Source organism: Vulpes vulpes, chromosome X (genome assembly GCF_048418805.1).
Source record: "Vulpes vulpes isolate BD-2025 chromosome X, VulVul3, whole genome shotgun sequence".
In the NCBI taxonomy this organism is placed as follows: Eukaryota; Metazoa; Chordata; class Mammalia; order Carnivora; family Canidae; genus Vulpes; species Vulpes vulpes.
The window spans coordinates 76495606-76502373 of NC_132796.1; the positions used below are offsets into that span (position 1 = coordinate 76495606).

Here is a 6768-nt window from a genome sequence, read left to right on the forward strand (position 1 = left end):
GCATAAGATACCTAGGAATAAACCTAAACAAAGAGGTCAAGGATCTATACCCTAAACACTATAGAACACTTCTGAATGGAATTGAGGAAGACACAAAGAGATGGAAAAATATTCCATGCTCATGGATTGGCAGAATTAATATTGTGAAAATGTCAATGTTACCCAGGGCAATTTACACGTTTAACACAATCCGTATCAAAATACCATGGACTTTCTTCAGAGAGTTAGAACAAATTATTCTAAGATTTGTGTGGAATCAGAAAAGACCCCGTATAGCCAGGGGAATTTTAAAAAAGAAAACCATAGCTGGGGGCATCACAATGCCAGATTTCAGTTTGTACTACAAAGCTCTGGTCATCAAGACAGTGTGGTGCTGGCACAAAAACAGACACATAGATCGATGGAACAGAATAGAGAACTCAGAAGTGGACCCTGAACTTTATGGTCAACTAATATTCGATAAAGGAGGAAAGAACATCCATTGGAAGAAAGACAGTCTCTTCAATAAATGGTGTTGGGAAAATTGGACATCCACATGCAGAAGAATGAAACTGGACCACTCTCTTTCACCATACACAAAGATAAACTCAAAATGGATGAGAGATTTAAATGTGAGACAAGATTCCATCAAAATCCTAGAGGAGAACACAGGCAACACCCTTTTTGAACTCGGCCACAGTAACTTCTTGCAAGATACATCCACAAAGGCAAAAGAAACAAAAGCAAAAATGAACTATTGGGACTTCATCAAGATAAGAAGCTTTTGCACAGCAAAGGATACGGTCAACAAAACTCAAAGACAACCTACAGAATGGGAGAAGATATTTGCAAATGACCTATCAGATAAAGGGCTAGTTTCCAAAATCTATAAAGAACTTATTCAACTCAACACCAAAGAAACACACAATCCAATCATGAAATGGGGCAAAAGACATGAAGAGAAATCTCACAGAGGAAGACATGGACATGGCCAACATGCACATGAGAAAATGCCCTGCATCCCTTGCCATCAGGGAAATACAAATCAAAACCATAATGAGATACCACTTCACACCAGTGAGAATGGGGAAAATTAACAAGGCAGGAAACCAGGAATGTTGGAGAGGATGCAGAGAAAAGGGAACCCTTTTACACTCTGGGTGGGAATGTGAACTGGTACAGCCACTCTGGAAAACTGTTGGAGGTTCTTCAAAGAGTTAAAAATAGAGCTACCCTATGACCCAGCATTGCATTACTGAGGATTTACCCCAACGATACAGATCCAGTGAAAAGCCGCGACACCTGCACCCCATTGTTTATAGCAGCAATGTCCACGGTGGCCAATCAGTGGAAGGAGCCTCAGTGTCCATTGAAAGATGACTGGATAAAGAAGATGTGGTATATATGTAGAATGGAATATTACTCAGCCATTAGAAATGACAAATCCCCACCATTTGGTTTGACGTGAATGGAAATGGAGGGTATTATGCTCAGTGAAGTAATTCAATCAGAGAAGGACAATCATATCGTTTCACTCATATGGGGAGTATAAAAAATAGTGAAAGGCATTATAAAGTAAATGAGATAAAATGAGTGGGAAAAATCAGAGAGGCTGACAAAACAGGAGAGACTCTAACTCTGGGAAACGAACAAAAGATAGTAGAACGGGAGGTGGGCAGGGGGCATGGGGTGACTAGGTGACAGGCATTGAGGGGGGCAGTTGTTGGGATGAGCACTGGGTGTTATAGTATAATGTTGGCAAATCGAACTCCGGTAAATACATATACAAAAAATATATACAAAAAATTTAATAAAACCAGTAGGACTTGGAACCTTGGAAATGAAAAATAAAAATGAGGGGATGGAGAACTATCTATTATGCTAATGCATGTCAAAAGAAAGCTGGAGTAGCCATATTTATATCAGACAAGCTAAATTTTACAACAAAGCCTGTAACAGGAGATGAAAAAGGGCATTAATTTCATAATCAATGAATCTATCCAACAAGAAGATCCAATAATTATAAATATTTATGATCCCGACTTGGGAGCACCCAAATATATAAATCAACTAATAATAAACATAAAATCATTGATACCAATACAATAATATAGAGGATTTTTTAGTGCCAATTTTAAATACAATTTTATTTAAGACATTGCATTTTCCACTTAACAATACAGTGCTTATAAAGTGCAATGTTTATTTCCTTTCCCTGTGCACATATTCCATATTCAAATATGAAGAATGCCCAGTATCTTTACTATAGCAGCTTGACTTTAAATCTGCAATGGAATTTGCTACAAATTTGGGTTCTGCAAATGTATGGAACAATATTAGACCTGTCATCAGGTTGGCTTAATCAACCTCTTTAATGGTAGGCCCAGAGGAGCCCCACCAGAGGGAGGAGCTCCACCACCAGGAAAGCCTCCAGGCATTCCTCCTGGCATGCCTCATGCACTCTGGTATAGCTTCGTAATGATGGGGTTGCAAAATTTCTCCAGATCTTTCCACTGATGTTCAAATTCTTCCTTCTCTGCAGTCTGGTTCTTATCGAGCCAGTTGATTTCATTGCACTTGTCAAGAATCTTCTGTTTGTCTTCATCATTGATTTTGCCCTGAAGTTTTTCATCTTCAACAGTTACTTTCATGTTGAATGCATAAGACTCAAGTGAATTCTTGGAAGACATCTTGTCTCTCTGCTTCTCATCTTCTGCTTTGTACTTCTCAGCTTCCTGGACCATGCGCTTAATGTCCTCCTTACTCAAGTGGCCCTTGTCATTAGTGATGGTAATCTTGTTCTCTTTTCATGTGCTCTTGTCCATAGCAGACACATTGAGGATACTATTAGTAACAATATCAAAATTGACTTCAATATGAGGAACGCCACAAGGAGCTGGAGGTATGCCTGTGAGTTCAAACTTGCCAAGTAGGTTGTTATCCTTGGTCATAGCATGCTCAGCCTCATAGACCTGAATAAGCACACCAGGATAGTTGTCAGAGTAGGTAGTAAAGGTTTGTGTCTGTTTGGTAGGAATGGTAGTATTGTACTTGATTAGCACAGTCATGACTCCTCCAGCAGTTTCAATACCATGAGAAAGTAGGGTGACATCCAATAGCAGCAAATCTTGAACATTTTAAGATTTGTCACCAGAAAGAATGGCTGCCTGGACAGCTGTACCATAATCAACAGCCTCATCAGGGTTTATGCTCTTATTCAGTTCCTTTCCATTGAAGAAATCTTGCAGAAGTTTCTGAATCTTGGGGATATGGGTATAACCACCCACCAAAACAATATCACGGATCTGAGACTTGTCCAACTCGGCATCCCGAAGAGCTATCTCTACAGGGTCCAGGGTGCCACAGAACAGGTCAGCATTTAATTCTTCAAACTGGGCACGAGCAATAGAGGTATAGAAGTCAATTCCTTCATACAGAGAATCAATCTCAATACTGGCCTGGGTGCTGGAAGAAAGTGTATGCTTAGCCTGTTCGCACGCAGTATGGAGACAACGGACTGCCCTCTTGTTTTCGTTGATATCCTTCTTGTGTTTGCGCTTGAATTCTGCAATAAAATGGTTGAACATTCAGTTGTCAAAGTCTTCTCCACCAAAGTGGATGTCTCCAGCTGTGGACTTGACCTCAAAGATTCCATCTTCAATAATAAGGATTGACACATCAAAAGTGCCACCTCCTAAATCAAAGATCAACACGTTCCTTTCAGCTCCAACCTTCTTGTCTAAGCCATAAGCAATAGCAGCAGCATTTGGCTCATTGATGATTTGAAGTACATTGAGACCGGCAATAGTTCCAGCATCTTTGGTAGCCTGACGCTGAGAGTCATTGAAGTATGCAGGAACCGTGACAACTGCATTGGCAACAGTCTTTCCAAGGTAGGCCTCTGCAATTTCCTTCATCTTTGTCAGAACCATGGAGGACAACTCCTCTGGATAGAAACTTTTTGTCTCCCCTTTGTATTCTACTTGGACCTTAGGCCTGCCAGCATCATTCACCACCATGAAGGGCCAATGCTTCATATCAGATTGGACGACAGCATCATCAAATCTACATCCAATCAGGCACTTGGCATCAAAAACCGTGATGGTGGAGTTCATCGCAACTTGATTCTTCGCAGCATCACCAATCAATTGTTCGGTGTCAGTGAAGGCAACAAAACTTGGAGTGGTTCAGTTTCCCTGATCATTGGCAATTATTTCCACTTTCGCATGCTGGAAGACACCCACGCAAGAGTAGGTGGTGCCAAGATCGATCCCAACTGCATGTCCCTTTGACATAGTTGCTTCTGTATGGGCCAGCTCGGCTCAAGGAGAGAACAACCATCTGCAGATCTGGCACAGTGTTCAATGAGAGAATAGTAGAGGATTTTAACACCCCTCTTATAGCAATGGAGAGATCATCTAAGCAGAAGATCAACAAGGAAACAAGGGCTTTGAATGACACACTGGACTAGATGTACTTAACAGATATATTCAAAACATTTCATCCTAAAGAAGCAGAATACACCTTTTCGAGGGCACATGGAACATTCTCCAAAATAGATCACAAACTGGGTCACATATCAGCCCTCAACCAGTACAAAAAGGTCAGGATCATGCCATGCATATTTTCAGACCACAACCCTATGAAATTTGAATTCATCCAGAAAAGATTCAGAAAAATCTCAAACACATGGAGGTTAAAGAGCATCCTACTAAATAAAGAATGAATGGGTTAACCAGGAAACTAAAAAAAGAAATTTAAAAAAACAGAAGCAAATTAAAACTGAAAACACAACTGTCCAAAACCCTTGGGATGCAGCAAAGGCAGTCATAAGAGGGAAATATATTGCAATACAGGCCTAACTCAAGCAGGAAAAGTCTATAGTACACAACCTAACCTTACACCTGAAGGAGCTAGAAAAGGAACAGCAAATAAATAAAGCCTAAAGCCAGCAGAAGAGGGGAAATAATAAATATTAAAGCAGGAATAATTGATATAGAAACAAACAAAATAAAACCAGTAGAACAGATTAACAAAACTAAGTTTTTACTAATTTACTAAGTGTACTTAACTAATTCTTTGAGATAATTAATAAAATTCATAAATCCTTAGCCAAACTTATCAAAAAGAAAAGAGAAAGGACCCAAATAGATAAAATCATGAATGAAAGAGGAGAAATCACAACCAACAACACAAAGATACAAACAATTATAAGAGAATACTAGGAAAAATTTACGCCAACAAAGTCGCAACTTGGGAGACATGGACAAATTCCTAGAAACCTACAAACTACCAAAACCGAAACAAGAAGAAACAGAAATTTGAGCAGAGCCATAACCAGAAAAGAAATTGAATCAGTAGCCAAAAATCTCCCAACAAGTAAAAGTCCTGGGCCAGGTGGCTTCCCAGGGGAATTCTACCACACATTTAAAGAATAGTTAATACCTATTATCCTAAAACTGTTCCATAAAACAGAAATGGAATGAAATCTTCCAAACTCACTCTATGAAACCAACATTACCTTGCATCCAAAACCAAAGACCCCACTAAAAAGGATAATTACAGGCAAATATCACTGATGAACACAGATGCAAAAATTCTCAATAAAATACCAGCAAATCAGCAAATTGAATTCAACAGTATATTAAAAGAATTAATTTACCATGATTAAGTGGGATTTATTCCTGGACTGCAGGGAGGTTCAATATTCTAAAATCAATTACCTTGATACATCACATTAACAGGATAAGAACCATATGATCCTTTTAATAGATACAGAAAAGGCATTTGACAAAGTACAGCATCTTTTCTTGAAAAAAGCCCTGAACAAAGTAGGAATTCAGGGAACAAACCTCAACATTATATAGGCCATATACAAAAAGACCACAGCTAATATCATCCTCAATGGGGAAAAACTGAGAGCCTTTCCCCTACAGCCAGGAACAAGACAAGGATGTCCACTCTCACCATTACTATTTATCATAGTGCTGGAAGTCTATGTAAGTGTATGTAAGTTCTATGTTATACAACAAAAAGAAATAAAAGTCATCCAAATTGGCAAGAAATAAGTCAAATTTTCAATATTTGCAGATGGCATGATATTCTATGAAAATCTGAAAGATTCCTTAAAAAAATGCTAGAACTCATACATGAACTCAGCAAAGTCACAGGGTGTAAAATCAATATGCAGAAACCTGTTGCATTTCTACACACCAATAACAAAACAGCAGAAAAAGAAATCAAAGAATCAATCCCATTTGCAATTGCACCAAAAACTATAAGATACCTAGGAATAAACCTACCAAAAGAGGAAAAAATTCTGAACACTGAAAACTCTAAACTATTTATAAAAGAAATTAAAGAGGACACAAGGAAATGGAAAGATATTCCATTCTCATGGACTGGAAGAACAAATACTGTTAAAATGCTTATACTAGGGATCCCTGGGTGGCGCAGCGGTTTGGCGCCTGCCTTTGGCCCAGGGCGCGATCCTGGAGACCCGGGATCGAATCCCACGTCGGGCTCCCGGTGCATGGAGCCTGCTTCTCCCTCTGCCTGTGTCTCTGCCTCTCTCTCTCTATCTCTCTGTGACTATCATAAATAAATAAAAAAAAATTTAAAAAAAAAATGCTTATACTACCCAAAGCAATCTGCACTTTTAATGCAATCCTTATCAAAATACCACCAGCATTTTTCATAGAACTAGAACAAACATTCCTAAAATCTGTATGGAACCACAAAAGACCCCAGACAGCCAAAGCATTCTGAAAAAGAAAAAAACTGGAGGCA

General features: G+C 39.0%; 1 pseudogene; it reads right to left on the reverse strand.

Moving 5' to 3' along the window:
- Positions 1 to 2347: 2347 nt before the first annotated feature.
- LOC112932074 (heat shock cognate 71 kDa protein-like) lies at positions 2348 to 4289 on the reverse strand (annotated as a pseudogene).
- Between the last annotated feature and the right edge of the window lie 2479 nt (positions 4290 to 6768).